The 24,772-nt window shown below is 42.6% G+C and overlaps 1 protein-coding gene across 2 annotated transcripts in view; it reads right to left on the bottom strand.

Moving 5' to 3' along the window:
- b3gat1a (beta-1,3-glucuronyltransferase 1 (glucuronosyltransferase P) a) overlaps positions 1-23,952 on the bottom strand; it is a 57,481-nt gene extending 33,529 nt beyond the window's left edge. Inside the window, exon 1 of one of the 2 annotated variants that reach the window (XM_062473236.1) lies at positions 23,487-23,952. The gene's annotated coding sequence lies outside the window, so the exon portion shown is untranslated. The remainder of the gene's footprint in view (positions 1-23,486) is intronic. The other variant, XM_062473238.1, reaches the window with a different exon arrangement.
- Between the last annotated feature and the right edge of the window lie 820 nt (positions 23,953-24,772).

Here is a 24,772-nt window from a genome sequence, read left to right as displayed (position 1 = left end):
CACGCCCCTCCTCCATGGGGAGGACTCAGGTTCTGCCAGAGACACAGAGACAGAGGACAGGAGAAGGTTGTGGCATTATAGCCTACCCAGGCAGCACCCGTGCAGGCACACACACACTTTCTCTCTTTCACACACTCTATCTCTCAGAAAATGTGTCTCTCTTGCTTTCTCGCTCACCAACCACACATACTAGTAACTTCCCTTCCTTGTCTGTAAAACGATATGCTGAGCCCTGTAAAGAAACCCAACCCACCAGAACCGAGTGTTACAGGAATAACACAGTCCAAAGGTTCTGGGTAATGTAGACAGTATTGCAGATGCTCCCAAGGGTATAAATAGATAATGACTGGAGATACTTTAAGTAGAACACGGTGCACCCACGAAGGTATTTCAAAAAGAGCATTTTGACTAAAGCACGCTATTAACTATATTTGAATATATGTAGCAAAAAACATGTTTTATTGTCATTTTTTTCCCCTAGGGTAGAATATCCCATACTCCTTCACCGATGCAAGGTCAGGCTTGATCCTAGAAAACCAAAGATGTTGGATGTTTTGAGTGCCATTATAGTAATTGCTCTCTCAATCCCAAGTTGCAGTAAAATACCTCTATTACTGAAAGCTCTTTGCTGCCGGCTCCCTGTCTTGAGAGAAGGGAAGGGGGGGGGGTGTCATATTGCTTGTGTGGTGACTGCTCAGAGCTCAACCTTTCAGTCCAGACCTTTCATCTTCTACAGCTGTCACTCAACCTCACTGGGTCATTTTCTGCTCCGGCAAGGGCTCAATTAATCCAAGACCAAATGGGAGAGGGTTCATTTTCACCCTTGGTGAGTAGGTGACTGCTGTTCTGTTTACTTGGCTGTCTTCCCTCTCCTGTTTGGCCCAAGGCGCTACGCAACCGGAATAGCAAGAGCGGAGGGCTGCAATCTTTCTCTGTCACCGGGACACTTTAAGAAGCTCTGGAGGTGATGACATGGTGGGGGCTTGGCAAAAATCCCCCCTGCCTGCCTTGAATCTTTATGAGTTGCTGTTATGGCCCCCATAATGGTCCATTAGAGCAAGAGGGAAATGGCAATGGTGAGAGTAAGAGCACACCTTGAAATATGTATCACTTTACCTAATTGTTTGTATTGCTCTATTGTATTCAATTATTCTTTGAGGCCCAACTTTACAAGAAGTGCATATACTGTTAGGTGGCTAACAGTATTTATGTGACGGGTCTGTATGAGCCGTAGCCACGCTCCGTCTGACAAGGTAGTTCGCCACTCACGGGATTCGAACGCTCGGCCTCCGACTTGCCAAGCACGACCACTACCAACTACGCCAAAGAAAAGCTAGCTCTTCTTTGACGCGGGTGGCCTCTTACATACCTGAGGAGCGAGTTTCACGGTTCTCACTTCGTTACATTTAGTTTACAGTCATAAAACATTACTTTATCATACTTTGTCATATTCATTTTCAACCAACAAAGGAATTGTGAATCAATGTTTTTACAATGGTTACATTATTTCACTAGATATTTTTTCATGCAATGGGGGTGGCAAAATAATAAGTACTATGACAGAATGCTTAAGTACAAAGTAAATTGTCCCCTAACGATGACTGGCTGGAATAGGCTTAAATCCATTAGCGGAAATCCCAGGGCCCCCCAATCCTTGGCAAAATACGATTTGTCCCCCCCAATATACATTACAACATAGGTAATGTGTTACAGCACTATTTTTGGTGTCCCCCCTCAACAATTGCTCTTGAGAAAATGTAATGTAATTGTCCCCTCCCCCAAAGTATATATGAGATTTTCACCCCTGCATAAATCTGGCTGTTGAGCTTGTGTTATATTTACATTTACATTATTCATTTAGCAGACACTTTTATCCAATGCGACTTCCAAGAGAGAGCTTTACAAAGTGCATAGGTCACTGATAATAACAACAAGATAGCCCCAAAAACATTGCGGGTAGCCAAAACATGAAGCACATATTGTGAACAACCAAAATAAGTGCCAAAGGGAAGAACCATAAGAGCATGTAGTTAAACAAGTTACAATTAAACAACATGAATCGCGTGTAAGTGTACCTGTAGAAAAGCAAGCAACAGTGAAAAATATATTTCACAGCGAGTACAACTATTTAAATCAGTTACCACTAACCAACAAGAGCAACAAGACTAAGCAAGAGTCATTGTGATCCTTGAGGAAACATGGGGTCCATATTTCTGTGTGGGTGTAGAATTACTGTACAGGTCTAGTGTATGATGGCAGGAAGCACACATCCACATCAATGTAATTTCTAATCATGGATCATATTACATGTTTCATTCCTCAGCTGTAAATTATCCACGTCTGGGGCTCAGAACTCAGTCAACCAAACAATGAGAAAATCCCTTTTACTGTAAGCTATCTAAAAATTGAATTCAATGTCAGCTGAAATTAATGCATATGACTACCTGAGGTAAACCGACTGGACGCCCTAAAAGGTAATATACCATATGGCACAGAGTGCAATCGCACAGCTAGCGCACAGCCATGGTCTGCATAATTATAGGGGCTTGGGAAAATCGAGGGGCTGCGCTACCCATAAAACAGGGGGCTTAAGTAATCTCCGCGAGATGAAAGACATTAAAAAGAACACGGTGCGTCCTTGTTGGATCAGTGCTTAAGCATGCCGTGTACAACCTGCCAACGCTTGGATAAAGACGTGGCTAACGGTTGCTTCTCGGTTTCTCGGACAAGCAGCACTGCCTGTAAGCACGTTACAGCTACGACTCTGACACCAGCTTTAGACAAAGAACAAGACCTTTATGTAGAGGTGACTGACTCAACGAAATATCGGGTCGTAGCTGTATGGTGTTGCATACTGCATTAAACGTATTTTAATTTAAAAAAAAATCATAAAATATAGAGGTCCATTTTCACAGTGAAATGGGCCCAGTAGTGTGCTTACCTCGGATCAGGACAAGAGAGTGTGGAGGAGCGTGTTGGTGGACAGCACCACTCGTCCCTGACAAGTCTAATCAGGCCCAAGACAAATGACAAGGCATTCCCTCTTGTCTGCCATCTGCGATTCTGACAGAGAGCTTTCTATGAATAGTATTTTCAGAGCTCTTTTGAAGAGAAGTAGCTCTTCCTGTTCTCAAGGGGATTCAACCTCCATGTCTTCGTTGTCCCCCCCCCCCCCCCCCCCCACAGAATGGTTGTGCTGAAACAGTACAGGTAAGATGGGTGGTGCCAAAACTATTAATATTGAAGTGAGACAGCAAGGAAGGACTAATAACAAAAGCGCTGACTGGCAATATTCAGTTTCATTTACGCAGAAAAGAGGGGAAAAAATGATTGGGCTTGATGGATTAGAGTGCAGTATGAAATATGTATCCGATGGCTGTATACGTAGACGGATATTGAAAGAACTTGGATGATAACTTTTTACAAAAAGTTCAACTTTTTGTTGTCGTTCTAACAATTCTATCATCTTTCAAGCATCCAGTCTGTCAATCTCTCTGTATCTCAATATCTCTTAGAGCCTCACAACAGCAGCCTTCTTTATCGTAACCAATCCTATTCAAACTTCAGGGCTCTTTCACAGGTTAACATGGATGTATTGTCAGGGCCCAGCCAGTGTGTACACCTTGTCTGACAGCGACCGAGCCCAGCAGAGAAGCTCTCTCTTAGGCTTCAAACGAGCATCCTTGTGCCAGTACCCTGAGGGCCTGGGGAAATGAGTTAGAGTTGGTGTCTTTGTTCCTCTCTCTCCTCAATGCAGCACAGTTCAGATATATATTTGGGAGTTTAGCTGTTCATAGGAAGAAAGTTCTTTTCTAACAAGGCAGGCAGATACTGTTTCTCTGCGTTTGAGATCCACCCTATAATTGCAAACATTTTGTGAGAGAACCTCCTAATGAAGGGAAAATGTGCCTGGGTAGCAGATCACATTAGAAACAGTGACTAATTGCCGCATGTTGCAGGAAAAGCTGTCAACAGAATGATCCGATTTTCTGAAACTGAATTTGCAGGCTGTTCGGTTTCGATGCCACTGTTGAAGGGCAACATGCTATTAAGCTTACTGCTGTCATCCTTGCATCAGGGTTCATCAGGTTTGTCCATTTGCGTTCTGTGGGCTGTGAGTGTGTGCATGATTCTGTGTGTGGGTTTGCATGTGTGAGCACGTACTGGACAGCTCAATCAAGTTGATTTCCCCACATACAGTTTACTGCATGTGTAAGGAAGTCATATGACTTACAGGCTGCCTTCTGAATTTTTATTCTTGAAATGTCAATGTTCTGTATGCTTGTGTGAGTATACAAGCAACCACTAATGTATTGGCATTACTGTTTGCCTGTCTGTGTGTGTGTGTGTGTGTGTGTGTGTGTGTGTGTGTGTGTGTGTGTGTGTGAGTGAGTGTGTGAACATGTACACATACCAGTGCAGGTATAGTCACACTATTTGTGTATGATAGGAGTAACCTCTATTTGAGGGTTGACCTGTCACAGTGCGACAGCATGTTCATCAGAGCTCCCTGTGGACACTCACCCATGCGTTACAAGGCTCCAGGCAAAAAACGGAGACTCAATAGAATGAGTGATGGGATGTGCTGCAGTTAAGGGGATGTGTGGCTAGCATTTTCCACTCTGTTTGTCACCCTCCATTCCTATTTGGTATGACACAGACAAGAACATTAAAGACAAAATGATCATCTGACCTCTACCGAACCCACACAGAGGCGCATTTAGATCCCTCAATGTTCCCATTTGAATGACAAAAGTTGAGAAAATGCCTGTCGTTTCCTGTGACCTGCTCACACTGGGATGGGAGGATGAGGCAGTTGTTGTCAGCGACCACAACGCACAGTGCGCTACCTCCCATTTTGTGCAACCTATGAACACTACACCTATCAGTCTTCCTGTATAGGCTCACTATGAGGCATCCCTGGCCTTGGCAGTGGGCTTTAGTGAGGCGAGGACTGCAGGTGTCTGCCTATACACCATCACATTTGCTTCACCCTACCACACCCTCCGCACACACGCCCACCTTGAAATGGGATATATCAGAGATACACAGAAATCACACAGCAGGTCTTCTGTTTTTGAATTTGTTTGTTAGTTTGATACTAGACCTGTTAGATGTGATAGATGTGATAGATTTGATACGCCCCTAAAAAAGACAAGGATAAAGCACAGGTCCGAATATTTCATTATACAGCTCAAGGAATTTGTTTAGATCAGATGATGAAGCCAAGGCTTTTCAAGCATTTGCTAAACAGACCTTAAGTCTTGAAAGCAAAAGTTGTCCCATGTCTGTTTGCACCGCTTTGAGCACAAACCACAAAATGTAATTATAAAGGGCACAAGAGCGCACTCTAAACAAAGTTAAGACTGCAGAGAAGGCAATAAATCCACAGTGATTATTTCTTTTCACTTCAGCACCCCAAGCTCTCAGTGAGAAAAAAAAATCAATAACATATGCAAACATCCAACCAAACAAGATTTGCAAATCAGCCTCCATAAAACAAACGTGGAGAGCTCAAAAAGAAAACAGACCAGTATTTGAGCTCTGGCTCTGGGAAAGTTAAACAGTTTACACCAGATTCCATACTGTTTCTGCACAGTAGGTTGTGAGTCAAATTAATATTTTAACATACATGTTGTACGTATGTTTGTTCAGCCTCTTTCCCCTCGTGAGAAGAAGAGCTGCTAATTTTATTACAGAACTACTGATTTATGGCACTTCCCTGTTCTTCTGGACAAGAGGTAATCTTGGTTTTCAAGTCATTCACAACACAATCCCTCAGTGAGTGAACCAATACGACTTTTTACCTGTTTATAGTTAAATCATCACAGAAAGATTGGGTAGAAGTGATTATTAGCTGTCACCAGTAAGTCACCTGCTTTCACAACAAAGAGCAATGCTCAACACATAACTGATGGTCGCACCAAAGATATTTGTGATGCACAGGACATATTGCAAAAACAGGCAGAGTAAAAACTCTACACCATCTGTCTTTTCATGTGAGACTCATAAAGGGGGAGAATGTACTGTATACAATTTGAAATGTAAGCCCCCCTCCTCTACATTCAAAGGCCTACTTTTCTTATCTTTCTCGAGCGAGGAAGATGAAAAATATCATGAGGGCAAATCCAGCCCTCCCCCGTAGGCAACAGATGTAGTTGTAAAGTGTTTTAAGGAGCTTGGGGAGAGGAGTGGAGAGGGAAGCATAGCCGCTGAGCTTTCATGACTCCCTCTCATTCAGGCTGGCAAGACAAAGAACCTGCGTGCACTCTCTATCTCTCTGTTCACTGCTAATGTGGTGGAAAGATCTCCGGGGTTGGGAGCACTGAGGCAGAGTCCTGGTTACGCTACGAAACACCCCTTGGTGCTGGTGCCGGTGCCATCCACTCCGGTCTCCGGGCTCTGTGTCTTTGGATGAGAGGTAGAGGAAACAAAGGGAGAAAGAGGGAATGAAAGAGAATGGCAGAGAGAAAGATAATAAGAGAGAGAGGCCCCTAGAAGGCACATCACAGCTTCCAATTTTGTCCTCCCGCTTTGGCCCCTTGAGATAGTTACATAAGCGTTGAGAATGGACTCGCGCCTGTTTACCAAGGCTTAATGATTTTCATATTATTCTGTCAGCTGGAGATAAGGGGTCTGGGGTTCGTCAGAGTTTGTCCAAAGAAACCCTTTGAGATTTAACTTTGCAGATTTTCGGCATGAGCGTATCACTCATGAGAGAATTCATAGCATGGGGACATATGTCCTTTATTTCTTTCTATTTGTCTCTTTCATGACATTTCAAAGAAGTTTAATGTTCAAAATGTTACCGATAATGTGTCTTTTCCCCCCCGGGACTATCTCCTCACATTTCAGTAGACTTCTAACAATATAATTAAATAATCCATGGAAAACTCAGTTGATATTGGGTTTCAAATGAAATCAGTTCTCTCCACTGTCTTTCCTTCTCGCGGTTAGAAATGTGGAGTGCAATTTGTCGACATGAGTCTCCACTTCAATACCTCAGCGGCATCTGCCGTACTCTCCCCACAAGCTTATAAGTGTCAATTTGCTTGGTTAAAAGCACATAGAGACATTTATCATGCTTTTCATTGCCCTGGAAAAAAAGTTTAGAGGTAATATAGAACATTTTATGAACTGTGTGCATTACAGTCAAACGGGGACCAAGTGTTTTGGTGTTGCCCGTGAAATAAAAAGAAGGAATCTCTCCAAATGTTTGTTGTCTGACTGTGAGGAATTGAGATTGGTCAGGGGAACAGAAGTGCACGAAAGCCTCACAACAGCACTAGAAGACCGCATCTGAAGACACTATGCACACGGACACGGTTGTGGTTCCTTAGAATTGAATATTCTGTCTGAAAGAGTTGTCTGTATGGCTATCCAAAAGCTCTGCCCCACTCTCATGGGGTTTTAATTTAGGCAGTGCTCCCTCTGTCAAATCTAGAGAGAGACCTAGGCACTGTCTGAGATAAAACTGTGGGTAACACTTTATAATAAGTCAACGCTTTTTGGCATTTACAAAGTGTTAACTAATAGTTAGTTAATCCTTTATAAAACATTTTGAAACATTATCAATACATTATTAAATAGTTAATAAACTTATTATTAAACACTATGTTGATAATTAATAAACACTGTTAAAAATTATGCATTTTATTCATAATACAATTCATAAGGTGTTTGATAACTGCATTATCATACTTTACATTTACATTTAGTCATTTAGCAGACGCTCTTATCCAGAGCGACTTACAGTAAGTACAGGGACATTCCCCCAAGGCAAGTAGGGTGAAGTGCCTTGCCCAAGGACACAACGTCAGTTGGCATGACCGGGAATCGAACTGGCAACCTTCGGATTACTAGCCCGATTCCCTCACCGCTCAGCCAACAGACTCCCACCTGTCACACATGCCTGTCATTACTTCAATAAAATAGTAATTTTGTGTATCACATTGTGTTGTGTCTGTTTCCTTTTGAGAAACGTATGTTCAGCCTTTGTGAATGTGAGGTTCGAGAACGGACAAGAATACCTTAATAAATAACTTATAAATGTTTAATAAGGCAGAGATAGTTCACACTTTAGATTAGGTCACGCAAAAGCCTTAACTAACAGTTAGTAAATGCTTTATAACTTGCATTACTAATCACAAGTTGCATCATTAGTAAGTGTTTATAAAATAGTTGTTAGATACCTTTGTGAATGTGAGGTTTGAGAATGGACAAGAATACCTTAATAAATAACACAAAAGCCTTAACTAACAGTTAGTAAATGCTTTATAACTTGCATTACTAATCACAAGTTGCATCATTAGTAAGTGTTTATAAAATAGTTGTTAAGATATCTGCAAAGCGTAGTGTACATCCTGTATTCGACTTGGCATACATTAATTAAAGACATAAGTAAATATGTTGTTAGTTATTTACTCATGCTTTATAAAGGTAATGTAAATGGTTTGTTCACCATTTGCTAATGCTTTCTATACAAGCTCATGTACCATTAACACCTTTTAAACTACTGGTTTGCAACTATATTAACAAGCTGTGTATAAAGTATGATAATGCAGTTATCAAACACCTTATGAATTGTATTATGAATAAAATGCATAATTTTTAACAGTGTTTATTAATGATCAACATAGTGTTTAATAATAAGCTTATTAACTATTTAATAATGTATTGTTAATGTTTCAAAATGTTTTATAAAGGATTAACTAACTATTAGTTAACACTTTGTAAATGCCAAAAAGCGTTGACTTATTATAAAGTGTTACCAAACTGTGTCCCACACCTTCTGGGAATTAATGCACAAGCTGTAAATTTGATTTGGATTAATCCTTCTTAATCGACACAAAGCATGGGAATCCCATTGAAATTTTGTTCTAAAAACACCATTAATGTGTTTCTAAGCTTGTGTTTTTTCTTTCTTCTGAGGCTGACAACTTGCGTTATCAAAGAAAGAATGCCTCTTATTTGTATTTTATTTATTTTTTTTTGGGGGGGGGGGGGGGTGTATAAACCACAGGAGGTTTATACACTGTGAGAAAATTTGTCATGGACTCCATACATCTTCAATTAGCTGCACTGTGATCAGATCAATAGTCATTTTCAGTACCAATCTTGAGATAGCATCTCATTACATCTTCCAAATGAGACAGTGGAATGGGTTCCTGTCCATCGCAGAGCCTCGATGTAGCTCAGCTTGAAGAACCCGCTCAGAGATCTGCTGGAGGCATTCCATCCGAGACGAGGCATTCCATCCTCATCACAGCTGCAGGTTAGGACTTGTAGCCGTTCCTCTCTATCCTACTCCTGCTCCACCCTGGCCTTCCACCACTTCAATTAACCCTGCTCGAGATGGCCTCTTTCCCATCTAACCAGACAGTTCAGTGTTGCTCCTCCTGGACCTGGACACAAGGCCAGAGCAATTACAACAGAACCTGTAACCTTCCTTGTGCTTCTGCCACACTGGTCTCCAGGCAGTAGCATGTGGAAAAACACCTGCATGGTAATCTATTACATACCACCACGAACCAGTAACCGTGCCTCCCCCGACTGCACAGACATTCACGCCAAGCTAAGAAGCAAAGATCATGAGTGTGAGTCATGGTGAGGTTGGATGAAGATGTAGGTAGTCTCTTGGAGTAGCAGCCCAGGTTGCTCTTGACAGGTCAGCTTGACACAGATATATCAGAGTCCGATGTTTTTTTTCAGCCTTGAGAGGTTGCCTGAATAATGTGCTTTCAGATAGACAGTTTTCCGACACAATCTGGATTTAACTTCTCTTGGCAGGATAAATTACAGTCTTGATTATTTAGTACTGTAGTTTATGTGCTGATTGTCGAGAGTGGTCATGTATCATGTGTTTCTGGTTCAGTAATCAACAACTAATTGACCACATTATGGTGGGGGAAAGTGACACACATACCATACAAGTTAAGAAGGTACACCGATTTGACTAAACAAGACCGATGTTAGGGGGGAAAGAGTGATCAACTTGAGTCCGGCCAAATTAAAGCAATGAGTCATCGGTGACATCAGCATGGCTCGGTGTCCCTTGAAGCCACACTTGATGAATGAGTAAGGCTGACAGGCTTTGTAAAGGCTAAACCTTATGTGCCTTTATTCAGAATTAAGAGCCAATTAGTCCTGGAAGAAAAACCAAACCTCTCTCAACTGATCAATGATGCGATTAAACACGCTCTAACGTCAGTTGGGCATACAGACAGACATTTCATTGCACTTTGTGGGGCATTTTCACTGCCGATCTCTTTCATAAATTATACTGTCTATAACATTCATTTTGTAAGTCTTGCAGATATGCTTAATGTGAATACATGTTGTATTCATGTTGTTTGCACGCGTGCCTGCTTGCAAGAGATAGGAGAAGAATCATACTAATCACATGATCATTGCTTAAGAAAACATTTTCATGGTGGGTTTAAACTGTACAAAAACTATTTGAGCGCAGAGCACTTATCAGATTTGTGTGAAGCTTAACGAAAGCCCCACTTTAGAGGTACTATTTCCTCTTTATTTAAATGGCTTTAACCTACTTAGATTTAGCCACTAGCATATACGCCTGCTTTCTCAAAGCTCAGCATCCCTAACCTTTCTCATTACTCTGATATCGGGCATTTTAGAAAAGGCTAAAATGCTGTGCAGCCACGCTAAATTGCTGGGTGGATAAAAATAGTTAGAACACACAGCAGTATGTCCCTTTACAGGACTCAAATATGCTTACCCTGTAAGTGCAGAGGATGTTTGCCACAACATGAGAGAGGTAATAGTCAGAGGGGTCTTTGAGTTTGAGGACATTAGGCTGAGGCAAGCTCAGTCCCACGCTCTGGAACAAACTGCATGCTTTATAAATGGCAGAGAAGAGAGGGATGAGGCAGAGAGAAACAGACGCAACTTGTTTTGTGTGATAGAGAAGGTGACTTTTGTTGTCTCCTTTGACTACCACACTTCTGTTATTTATTCATCTTGATTTAAACTGATCAACTGGAGGACTGCACATCCCCAAATTATTTAACCAGTCCCAACTGGAGGAGAGACAATGTGTATAGTGAAAGTTTCATGGAATGTGCAATTGGTTGGTGAGTACAGCTAGGAATACAAATAGGAAAATACATTTAAAGTACTTACATTTAAAGTGTTTGATGTACCTCTCAAAGTGAAACCGTTTTGGTAGGTTATGCATTTTTTGGACATGCGTGAAATTTGAATTTGCGTGAAATGTGAATGTTCTAGAGAAAAGAAAAAAACAATCCTTTCCTCTTTGGTAATTTTGCTCCCCTTCAAAAAGTTTTAGGTTTCAGTCAATGCAGCCAAAAAAGAGAGATTGAGATTTGACTCGCAATTCAGACTCTGATAGAGGAGATGGATCGTATTTTATCAAGCGCTGTCTTGAGGAGAGCAGATTGATAAAACTGACATGGTCACTGAGGGGAACCAGGTTTAATTCTGTCACCAAAAGAAAAAGGAGAAAAGGCAGGCTATTAATGTATACTTTTCATGTATTACTTGATTGTGGCACAACTCTTGCTAGTTAAACTGTAAATAACACTATATCATCACCGGGATTTTGAAGGATTAAAGTTACGTGGTGATATTGACCCATCTGGTCTAAACAATGCTGGATTTGGAGGAGAGCTACATCTTTCATATTTTGCCCATTCATGCAACCCTGTGAGAAGCACATTGAATACGATTTTTGTGGCAAACTCAAGTCATGACAGCCACAAACTCAGCGTCATGTTGTTTCTCTACCCTATATTCATGTGCCACTCACCATAACAACCCTGGGACTGTCACCCTGGTAACGGGATGACGAGATCTCCAGTCAGACCGCAATTCAGAAGCCAAGATTTCTCTAATTCAGCTTCTCTCTCTCACTCTCCAGCCTGAGCCAAGTCATGGTTGGTCTCCTGTCTGCACTCACAGGCCATGCACTTTGACTCTAATTCCCATGAGCAGTAGCATGCCTCATGCACACACTACACACACATAGACACACACACACTCAACCAGCCACATGCAAACACACATGCATACCCACATACAAACTTACATACACTGCAGACAAGGTGCCTTTGATGTGAAATGTCCTTGTTGGACAAAAAAGCCTGTCTCTCAGTTATGCAAATATTGCAATGTTGTTCCTCTTCTCTCCATTCCACACTCTTGTTTGCCATTCAAACTGAGTTTTGCAGCTTAAACAGCAACCGACCTCCTCTCACATTATTCTCTTTCTTTCCCAAGGCTGGCTCCTAGTCTCACAGTAGCAATAGCCAAGCCCTCTGACCTGATGTACAATATTTCTGAGCATGCATGAATAGCCTACAGTTTTTATACAGTTCATAATATAGACTGTAAAAATAATATGTGAAGGAGTATACTCCTACTTACAGCAGTATTTACATTATGACTGACCAAAACATGTTTTGGTTCACTCTGACAACATACTGACAAAACAATACACAATGTGTGACTGCGTCAAAGCAAAATAATACAAAAGTGTTCAGCACTGACAAAACTTGCTCTATACTCACAATGTGTGGATGCAAGTATTTTCAACTCCAAAGACGTGATTTCAATGAACACACGTGACCACATGACCGTTCTATGTCAATGTAAGCAAAGACAGTGATGGTACTCTATCATAACCATATAGAAACCAAATGAGAGGAAGTTTTATATTACTCTATCTGTGTTGAATAAATGTCCAGGCACAGCCATCATAGTGTGCAGAAAATGCACTCATTGGCATGACCTCTCATCAATCACCTCCTGTGCGATATTTTCAATATTTCCAAAGCTAGGGAATAAAACATGAGGCGTACGTTCAGAAATCCATACCCATTATCGTAGCATGCATGCTTTTCATTTGCTCACGTTGGCTGGCTGGAACTTTATTGATTTCCGACCCTTGTTCTCTTACTCTCTGTGGAGCTAAAGCTTGTTTTTCTTCCCATCTGTATTCCGCATGTTAGCTAGTAGCATTTGTTCCATGTGATGAATCCTGGGATTCTACATAAGTAGCCATAGCATTTAACACGAATCATTGCACCAAGGCTGGAAACACTGTGGTTGGTCTATGGCCAACTAGCCATGTCATTGGCTACCACTTTTTTCTATTCAGTACATTGGTTTAAATTGTCCTTTGTATGCTACTGAATGGTAAATTTGATTAGTGCATATAACCATATTCTACAATCTTTGGAAGCAGTTTTATCAACAAGGGCTTTGTCTTGGGTCACGTTAACTATATTAGCTGGTTAATGTTGTGTTCTTGAACATGTAAAGATGTGACACCTGGAGAGGGTGAACTGTATGCTACTTTATTCAGCTAATTCTGTACTCTTACTGATCTGAACTGTACCAATAAGAAATAGTATCATCAGAATACTGAAAAGCAATAAAGCCACAGTGCATAAACCCAACTCAAACATGTTTCTTTAAATGTTGGTTGAATTAGTGATTATAAAATGTGAAATTAAATGCACGGCCATAACACTGTCAGGTGCAGTTGTAAACATTTACATTTAGTCATTTAGCAGACGCTCTTATCCAGAGCGACTTACAGTAAGTACAGGGACATTCTCCCCGAGGTAAGTAGGGTGAAGTGCCTTGTCCAAGGACACAACTTCATTTGTCACAGCTGGGAATCGAACCAGCAACCTTCTGATTAATAGCCCGACTCCCTAACTGCTCAGCCATCTGACTCCTCAACACTGGGTTATTAAAACCACTGAAATACCAATTGTATTTCAGCTGAGTTCAGTCATGCTGAAATATATTTCTTCTCTCCCAGTATAATCTTGCTGGACTTTGCTGGTGCTTTGGAAGATTTCATATTCATGCCTTGCAGAAATCACTCCACAGCTGATTGCCTCCTGGTTGTGAGGTGTCACAAAAATACTTTAATTGCCAATTGTTGTGACAAACGCCCTTCCGGCGAGGGTGGTTTCTTCTCAGTGGGTTTCTACTAGCTTAAATGAGTGGGAGAGCCTTCTTGACTCAGGAAGTAAGATGACAAAGACATAACACATTCTTAAACCGCCACTGCAACATGTCATCATAATGATGCAGGAAGGGAGCTTCAAAAAGAAGCATTTCTCTCCCTGTGAAGCCCTCAAGTGTCAAATTCATATACACATATATTATGTCTTGCCCTTCCCCATTCCCTTTTTACCTATAAGCCTAGGATCAAACACATGCTGGGAATAAATTGAACTTTTAAGCAATTGTAAGGAAGATGAAATGGCATTCGGCCTTTGGATCTGCCAACGAACATTCGGCACATCTATTCTGATGTTCTGTTCTGCTTGCTAGCTATCAACGCTTGTCCTCTGCAGCCAGGCACTGTCCTCTGCCCTGCTCTCCCTCGCTCTGTCTCTCTCCGTCCCCCTTTCCCCTCAGTACTTCATGACGGATGACTCACCCTCTGTGTCTGTCTGGGCAAAAGAAAAGGCCTGAGTGACACCATCGTGCGGCAATCAATTAAACACAATCTTAAAGAATGTCCTTCTCATGTCTACCATGCCCTTAAGTTATTTGCTACTGTCTGGCTTAATTACCAGAACAGTTATAAGTGCTTGACTGCTCATTGTATTGAACACACAAATGGCACACCCAAAGTCTATTGGAAAAGGCACTATTTAATTTGTTGACATGTCAGCAAATAGCAATAAACATAATTACATTAATAAGCTACACACTTATTGAACTGAGTTCATACCATTTTTCTGATTTAGTAAGTTTGGCTATTGTACTCTTTTGCCCCCATTTGGGAGTCATTGCAGCTTGGGCAGGCTTGGCATCATACAGGGCCTCTGACCGTTCCCCTCTTGAAATGATTCTGCTGAAGCATAAGGGCTTTAATTGGTTAAGTACAGCACTGGCTCATCAGACTGACTCTCATGAACCTGTGTGAACCACAGGAAAGCTGCTCCTAAATTGGCCCGGTGGACAACCATTGAGGCCCTAATTCAGTTTGTCAGTCACCACTGTAGATGAGGCATAGAAATGCCCCCAGTTTTCTTCACCCCCCAGCTGATGTGAGCATTCAACTCTGGCCCCCACCCAGAAAGTCCAAAGCAGCAATCCACTGTGCTGACAAATCAGCAATGCTTTTATAGCTTGCTGCCGTTTTCGAAACAGTAAGTGCTTTTACCATGTCAGTTCTCATAACATGTTATTCAAACAAACTTTGATGCTAGCCACAGTAGCAGGTGCTGCAGAATGTAAATTATGATAGGGGTTTTGAATATGAGAGTGTCAATAGATCTAGCACACACCAGTGCATTCGCCCCTATGGCATGCTTTTTCTCCAACTGAATCGATTGGGGCTCTGTTTATCTCATTAGTTTGTAGTGTGGGAATGAATCACACAAGGGCATTCGATGCGCTCCCCTAACCAGTGTGCAAAGCTCAACACCATTCTCATTTCTGACAGTGTTAGCCTCCGGTTAGCATCTGCAGTGGAAGTCACATTGAGCTGCATGCTAATGCTAGCCACCCACCCTGGCAAGCGTTCAAGTGACCCGGATCGGATAATAGTAAGTGATGCAGTGTTTACTCTGGCAGGGAGCACACATCAAGTCATGTTTGTCTAATAACCCCCACATTCATAACGAAGGGTCAAGAAATCACCTCACTTCACCTCTCAGGAGAGAACATAAGCAGCTGTTCCATGCTCTTGTGTAAACATAATTTGCACTACTGATGGCGGGTCTAATGTGTTCGCTCCCCTTATTCATTAAATCTGAAATATACTGGAGCTGCCCACCCCCCTATTCTGAAAATCTGCAGTCAGCTTGTGTGGCAAAGTCATAGGCTACTGCATGAGAGATGGAAAAATCAAAAGAGAAAAGCGACATTATTTGAGGTAGGTATATTTTGTCACACCACTAGTGAGAAATCAATGCAGTGCCGAGACTTGTTCTGGGTGTAAATTGCGTATGTTTCCCATGTTTGCTGAGGGTATGGGAAGGTTAAAGGTACAATAGGAAGGATGTTTTCAGCAAAAACAGAAACATGTTGTCCCCTATAAACAAGTTATGTGTACTAAGATGGCCCTCTGAGAGTTGTTTAGCAACATAGACAGTTCAGGGCCAGTGGAATGTCAATTTAAAAATTTTGGAGCGTGCCGTTACTTTCCAGCCAGTCCTGTTCCAGGAATCCTGTTCCAGCCAATCACCTTCGTGAGGCATGCCTTTTTTCTTCCATGCCTTAGGGATGGGTGAGTGGTTATGTCTATTTATACATTAGAGCATCAGATACGGTCATTGTTTTTCGGCTAAATGTGGATGGATGTGTGTTGAGGGGCAAGAGTTTGCTGAGTACACACAATACGTTATAGAAATGTCTGCATCTACGTCTTGTAAAGTTTATTGCATTTTAAGAACACAGGAAACCACTGAAGTATTCCTCCATGTGCTGACGTCAATATTCTTCATAATTTAGGTTTAAATTGACTAGTGTAATGCCCAATGGCAGCACCCGTTAGCAGCAAATGCTAATTCAGTGCCAGTTCTGGTGAGATCTATGGCTCCATCGCATAGTGCAACTCAACATAGCAGCAAATCCTTCTTATTCTTGCATTTATATTCTTGAGAAGTGCCTATCTAAACACCTTCATATGTGACACTGCACATTCTTGGGTCCTGAGCTATATAGCTGCCACATTTCAACTTCATACAATGCCCCTTTCTTGGGATATTCAAGCCGGAGAGATTCATGCCCATAGTATAGTTAGATAGTTATCCCATTATCACACACTGGTGTTCATAGGCAAGAGCAATACATTGTTTTTGGGTTGTCATTTGCCATTTAAAGTGATTGAGAAGGTAACACCCAATAAACCGCAACAGAAACAGATGTTACTTTAATTATCTTCCGTTACTCACCCTATCCTTCACTTTGAGCAACCTAGCTGAATCACACAAATAACCATGTTCATGTTACAGTCTCTGTTGTCAGTGAATACAATATTGTTTGTAACAGGTATCTGCTTGCCAAACTGACACCAGAATTAGTATAATGCTAACACCCAATAGCAGTTAATTACTTTCCTGTTTTATTTTCTGTTGTCAGTGAATTAAAATACTGTATATAAAAGGAATCTGCGTGCCAGACTGACACCAGACATTGCATAATGCTAACACCCAGTAGGGTGAAAGTCCCACTCTATAAGCCTTTTCTTCCAATCAGGCCAACACCCAATCAGGGTGTTGAGAAAACTCACTGGTCCCCAATTGATGGGATGGGATGAAAACATGGCAAGAGCCCCTTTTAATGAATGCACAAGTCATCGGCAACCTTCTGGCCCTATTATTCCAAGACATTCATGTGACACTTATAATAACGAGCGCTGCAGTCACAGAGACTGTACAGAGCTTTGGGACATGAGAGTGTACCCATCAAGCCTATGAAGACTTGTGCTAGATAAATCTGGGATTAGCATTAAGATGGTAGAGTAAGTAAGGTACATTTGACTATGAATCTCTACCTTGTTTTTGGACAGGAGAGACATTGTACACGGTACATTAAGGTCTGTATTGATTTTGTCTTGGACATGAAAGAACAAGACAATAATGTATCATCAGCTATCATGTGAACTGGCAAAGTTAAGGTTGTGTTTGTGAGAGACATTACAAGTAAGACTACTAAGAAAGCATATCAAGGGGTGGTGGAAAGTTTACATTTTCTTGGCCAAGCTGATACCACAGTATGTTACATTGAAGTGTCTTTTATATAGGCTGCATGCACATTACACTATACCTTGTTGGAGTCCATTAGCGGGTTTTTTGGCAAGCCATTGCTCGAAAGTACAATTGCACATGAAGGGTTATTAGCAAAGCGAATGATTCATTTGAATAGTATGAACTGAGCAGCTTTCCTCCTTGCATAACTGTATCTACATTTAGCTTTTGCTCATAGTAATTCTCTCATATCTTTTAAATGGAGGAGCTTGCTCATTTAATTCGAGGGCCATGCGGTTCAGGTTCGCTGCACAAACTAACATTTTTATTACTGTTAATTAAAGGCTGGGTCATGAGGCATTGAACGCACAACAGACACCACAGGTCACACCATTTTTTATGACTTTTGACATTAAATCAATGAAAATTAGTTTGATTTCTCACAGACCAGAGTGTTGGTGATACGGTGATGCTTTTGGATTTGAGAGAGGTCATGTGTGTTACAGTGTTAGCATGTCTGCTAAAGAGAGGGCTTAGCAAAGTTTGAGTGACAGGGCCAGTCTGGATTGTGATGAGCGTGACAGTAGTTTGATTGCCTTAATAAAATATATATATAAAAATAAAGAGGGCCCAAGCTCTTAGCCAACATTGGTGCGTGCCAGCCTGTGTCGAAGACACACAGCGTTGAAAGTAATTGGGGCTTGCTTGAAAGGCTGTGAGTGCATTACAACAACAACAAATATTGCTCCTTTCTATCAATCTATCCTGTCATCCCCCATTCCTCACCCACGCGTATGACACTGTTTGACAGGGCTGAACTGCAGAACTGAAGACTATCTTCCTGAGAATCTTTTTTGTCTCTAATTGGTGCATTCCTAAATCATCCTTTGCTTGCTTCTAGTTTCTTCTTCTTGTGGGACAAGGTAAAATACATTCTCATGTTCTCTTGTTACAGGAACTTTGTTATCTGCTGTTGACTCGTTTTGCCTTGAAATGTAGCTCTTTTCCTAGATGTAAAAGACAAGACTAATTTATCAATAATTAATATCCAAGTATACAGCAATTCCCTGCAGTAATTTGTGTTTATCGGTGCCAGTCAGCGCAGCAAAATACGCTGTCTACATTAACCCCAAGTAACTCCGGCAAATTCAGAAGTCAGACGACCCTCTGTGCCAATCTCATTTCATACTGTGTAACGAGGATGATTGCGTTGCGGTGGAAAATGAGTTTGTATTCAGTGCCGCCGGATAAAACGGTCATGGTCTTAATAATATGTTTGTGGAGGGATTAGTAAATCTGATTGGTCTCGGATATAAAGACGCTCACTCGTCCGGGTTTATCAACATAACCCTCGCCTCGTGGTCTTCACCTTCTTGACTCGTCACATGACAGCAGACCCCAGGTGGCACTTGAATGTCATTAAAGCGTATCTATATTTCTTACAGTATGAGGGTCTTTTCTTCACCAGGAGCAGACTGGAGCGTGTACAGCAGGCTGTGACGAGCACTGGAGCACCGCTAAGTACAAGCCTAATGCCTCCTATGATGGAAATCGGTATTGTCTTTGAAAGGTCAAACGGCTGGTGGTCTTATACCATCCATTACAGTCACTGATCTTTTCCTACTCTGTTGGGGATGCAGTCTTCTGTTTTGGAAAGCCTGGGGATTTGTAGCAAGACCCTGTGCTTTTTGATTACTTGAGTAACGGCAGTGCGATACCACCAAGTCTTGTCTGCTGCATTTGCCAGTGCTAATTCTTAAGCTGTGAGTAATTGGAGCAAAGATTCTTTGAAAAAGGACTTTGAACTGGATCTGTGATCAGCAAGGGGGTGTGATAAGGAAGAGTGCACAGCAGGGGACAGAGGAGGCATGGCAGGCCACTGGGATCAGACTGACCTTGTCAAAGCCATGGACGTTGACTGCAGTCGACCAGCTTTCCCATGCGCCTGCTGTTAGCCAGTGGAGTCTGGTCCAGCTCCGTCAAAGCCCTCATTCAGCTACGTTCCCCATGGCGAGCATTACTTCACAGGAGACACAAGCTGTGCACCTTCACCACCTCAATTGTATGATATGTTTCCGCAGGATAAAAACCAGTGGTACCCTTGTACAACGGTTCCACTGAGCCACGAAAGGGTTAATTGTTTTTAACTGAAGAGGCACACGGGTACAAACAAAAAGAAAAACATAGCTGAAGCCAAAGCACAGTTTCTTCCAGTGTCATCCTGATTCTTTGCTGTGTGAAGCAGAATGTAACTTGACATTGGTGCAGTGTGGAATGGGGGGGGCAGGGTCAGGAGCTACCCTTTTTGTTTCCCCCATAGCTACCGAGCTCCAATATTAAACATCTCCTGTCAGCGTTAGTGCCATTGCAGCGACATGTGTGTGTGTGTGTGTGTGTGTGTGTGTGTAAGTGCTTGTGTGTGTGTGTGTAAGTGCTTTTGTGTGTGTGTGTAAGTGCTTGTGTGTGTGTGTGTGTGTGTGTGTGTGTGTGTGTGTGTGTGTGTGTGTGTGTGTGTTCACTCGTGTGTGTGCCTCCACCCTGGGAGTGTCGCTGCTTCTAATCTGCGACAGACAGGCCGACAGACGTGATAGATGTGAACATGAGGGTGCTACACTGCCAGCTGTCTTTAATACACCCCCCCCCCCCCTTTGCCTCCTAACACAATCTCACAACCCTGAGGGAACATCCTACGTACAAACTCAAAATCAACATAATGAGATTATACAAAGAAAAATAACATGGCTGCCCAAAGCCGTAATGGAGAATTTGAGCCAGGTATGAACGGAGTAGTCATGTGGTAAACAAGATGCCATGCAGGAGTGACCAATCACTGCTGAAACAGCATTTTGATTGATGGGAGTTCCCTACACTCCATTTTTGGCACCCTAGCTTAAAGCCCTCTCAGTAGAAGACCATAGCTGCTATCACAGGTGAAGGTGTTCTGGAGAAGGGGGTTAGAGGAGCTGGTCCGTCCCTGTCAGGGAGTAGAAAGTGGAGGGTGGGGGCTATTGTGTCTGCAGTCTGCAGGACATTACTAGCAGAAGTTCATGGTGGTTGTCTATTTAGGCAGCCAAGCACAAGCAAGCACCCAGTGGGCTGTGTTAGCCATGGAGCTAGGCCACATTCCAGGGCCAAACAGCATGTATCTTGCATTCAAAGCACAATGTCATTGCTCTTCAGCTGTTTTTTATTAATTGTTATAGATAGTGTTTAGAAAAGACTGCTAGTGTCCAGAAAGACCTAACTCTCTTTTTTTCTCCCTGCCCTTTTGGATGTCAGTCTGTAAATGTCGGTGGCAGGCAGCTCGGAGTGAATGAATAATATAACAACAAAAGGGATCTGGCTACTGTGGGGACACTCTGGAAACAATCGAGGTGGTTAATATTCATTGTATGGAAATGTGGCAGGCAAAGAGAGCCCTCATGAATCTCCATCCGCTTAGTTTCTCTGGTTCTGGAATGTGGGGGGAAAAGTCAGTTGACAGATTCTCTGTAGGTGGGACCCATTCACTTATAGTCAATTTACAGAGAAGATCTAGTGTTAAAGGATAGTTGCACCTCCTTTCTTGGCTCGTGCGATGTAACAGGTGTGTGGGGGTGGGTGTTCAGTGTGTGGTATGATGTTTCTGCTACAGTTACATGGTTTTACCCCACTTTGCCCTGAGCTGGGTCAGTGAAGCCAGTGAATTCTCAGATGGTCTAGCAAAAAAACAAACATCTTCCAAAGGCCTTCAAACAGCAACACGAGAGCAACATCAAAACATCAAAAGCATTTTAACCTTACCCAGTGGACCCGTGGTTCACTGCAAACCAAATAAAAGTGGACATTTTTTCACTCCGAGCTGCCTGCCACCGACACTTACAGACTGACATCCAAATGGTCTTATTTTTTTTACTTGCATTGCTCCAAAACCCACTTCCCTTGCACACTGTTGGTGAGGTACAGCAGTTTTACTCTGCCCAAGTACAACCGGCTGTGGATTGTGTTGTCAATGTTAACCTCTCAGTTATGGGTTGCCCCTCTGCCAAGACATGATCATATGTGCAACATTTTGATGATCATATGTGCAACATTTTGTCCCATCAGCATGTACAGCACTGTACAGCTTGTCCCTCAGTCAACTGTAAAGCATGTAGAATCAAAAGGGCTCTGCTGGCAAAGTTTGACTGTGCAGAGGCTAAATACGTCCAGAGGCTCCCGGAGCACGGACAGGAGCAGGAGCTGCCACCCATGTGAGAAACAGCTGGGTGTTGGCCTTCATGGTATGCAAGCAGGCATGCTGGGAAAGCAGAGACCGGGTTTGAAATGATGTACCACATGTATCCTAACGCTACAAGACGATGGATTCAGTGCGGTGAGCAGTGAACCCTTGGTACAGTGATGAAGAGAGAAGCCTGTCAGAAAAGTGTATGCTTCTGCATCTGCCGTTGGAAATATATTCATGACACAATGTCTGTTCCTTCGCAACATTTCACACCCTTCTTGTTCTCCTTACTTAGTCAGTTGTTTGTTTTTGAAGCAAGATATGTGTCCAGAGTCTCTGATGTCATGGTGGGTGTCAGTGCAAGACGAGTCAGAACTTCCAAAGTTTCTCTCTCCGTCTTGACACATGCATGAGAACTTGGGACCGTGTCCCAGACTTTGGTAATTGCTGCCACATCAAGCTATTTTTCTTCCAGTAACATCACAGTGAGTCTCTGTTAATAACTGGACCCTACAGCACAATCCCACCACTAATTCAGTGATTTATACTTTTAGCTTTTGCGCCCAGCAATTTTTACTATTGCTAGCTTGCTCATTTAATGCTCCCTTCTGCAGAGAAGGCATAATATGAAACATGATGGGGAGGGAGGGTCTTGTGTTTGATGTGATGTTCATCCAATCAACTCTGCCCAGGCTGCATCCTAATTAGCATTACCACAAAAGCATACTGCCTTTGAAGCATTGTGTCTGGATTGTCAGACAAAACAATGCACAATGGTTTTGTACTGGGAGCAGGAGAGTTGCTGATCAAGTTGATTTAGTCTGTATACTCAAGGGTTTTTCAAGGTAGCCAACATGAGAGCTGCATCTTTTCCCCACTGAGGTGGGAAGGTGCTGTAGGCTACCTGTCAGGAAATGAGGCTATACAGCTTGCTCCGCAGGAGAAAACCTGCGAGCTTGGCTGGGTCTGCCTTTTCCAAAGCCGATGCCCTTTTCGTTGCATCGGACAACCCGTTATTTCTTTTTTTCAGAGGTGCTGAACGACTCCCCGGAGCCACCTGTAAAAAGTGTGATTCTGCCAGCTCAGCCCCCTACAAACAAGAAGTCGGGTCTTGCTTGTCAGAGTCAGACACAGTCTCCTCAGTAATAACCCAGCTAAACATGACCATGTTTGATCTCACGTCATGTTCAATTAGAACCATGCTTATTTGAATAGTTAGTTAGGAGACTCCAGTCAATCCTTTCTTGCCATGTGCCTAGTATATCAGCAAGCAACATAAACCAACACAGTGAGTATTGTCTATTATTCACCCGGTCAGGCCACCATCAGGTCCTTTTAACCCTTCACACCGCCTGTTCACCACATACAGCATGGCTCAAAGCCTAACCTGGACTTTCACAATGCTGCTACGCACTGAGACCCTGGACACAGAGAGCAATTTCTCCCTGCAGTTGAGAAATCTTGATCTGTGCTAAGGTTATAGTGTTACCTCAATCCTCTATTGACAGAGATGTAACCAAGCATGGACAAAAAAAAAGGATGATTGCATGGTTGTTTTTTGTGTTTTCCTTTTTTACCTGAATCAGAGACTTCAGTATCCGACTGCTATTCCCAGCACATGCTGCGGGGGACTCCCATTCATTCGAGAAATCCGGTTTTTGTCCCTTGCTTGTTGTGCTTCTCTCGTCCTCCTCGTCCCTTTCGCAAACAGAGGCAGCATTCAAAGCATCCCTTTATTTTATCCCGCTGTGGCAGCTGACACCCGTATTCAAGACTTGGATGATGAGGACAAAAAAAAAAGAAGGAAAATAAGGAAGGAGGGGGAGGAGGGAAGAAAGAAAGAATCACCCAGGCTTAATTCTATTATTCCCCCTCTCTCCTCCACGCGTTCACACACTGGAACACACGAGCACGAGAGGAGATGTCAGAGAGAGAGACGGCAATGGGGCTGTATTTTGCTCCCTCCGTGGTCCTACTCTTCTCTCTCTATCCTTCTCTTTCTCGGTCTCACTTACTCGAAACCCCCTCCTCTCTCTCTCTCTCTCTCTCTCTCTCTCTCTCTCTCTCTCTCTCTCTCTCTCTCTGTCTCTCTCTCTCTCAGCACGGCTTGGTGGTTCTCACAGAGGCAGGCAGTGCAGGGCTGTGCTGTGCTGCTGTCGTAACGGGAGAGATGAGTCGACTCGCGGAGAGACATCTGTGAATGTGTTTACGTGGGACTAAAGTAGCCTCTTAGACCAGGCAGAGACCACCCCTCCCCTTACAGAGATGGGCTCGCTAATGGCATGTACCATTAAGCCTCAGTGCAAGGGTGGGCTGCTGGACAAATGACAGCAGAGGAGGGGGAAAGAGAGATGCAAGTGAAAAAAAGGGAGAGAGACATGGTGTCGACAGCACAGTGCTCCTTTTCCTCCTTACTCTTTACCAAGCTTTTATCACCATTGCTAAATTATTTTTCTTTCAGACATGAGAGGATACTTGTTCGGAAATGGTGCTTACCCACTTTCATTTGAATGACCCTGCTAGATAACTATTTAATTCCCCCTGATAGCATTAGAGTCCCCATCATTTTCTAAGGCAGGATTCTCACTGTGCCCTCATATTCTCCCACACATTACCTTTGAAACTGCAGATATATGTGACCTCACGGTCAAAATTTGTGATCTCTTACGTCTGTGATCTCTGTTTAAAATTGTAAAACAAAAAACAGGTTTTGGTATACATTTAGTTGATTCATTCTGGAAGAGATGCATCAGATATAATTGTTTCAGAAATAAAGCATACACATATGCATGACTGGCTGAGCAATTATGCACTTGCGCAAACACATTGGAGAAAGCTAGGTGGAATTAAGATGGACTGAATT

The sequence above is a fragment of the Osmerus eperlanus genome, chromosome 11, assembly GCF_963692335.1.
Source record: "Osmerus eperlanus chromosome 11, fOsmEpe2.1, whole genome shotgun sequence".
Taxonomy (NCBI): Eukaryota; Metazoa; Chordata; class Actinopteri; order Osmeriformes; family Osmeridae; genus Osmerus; species Osmerus eperlanus.
The sequence above is the reverse complement of the archived record's forward strand: the minus strand, read 5'-3'. Positions and strand labels throughout refer to the sequence as shown.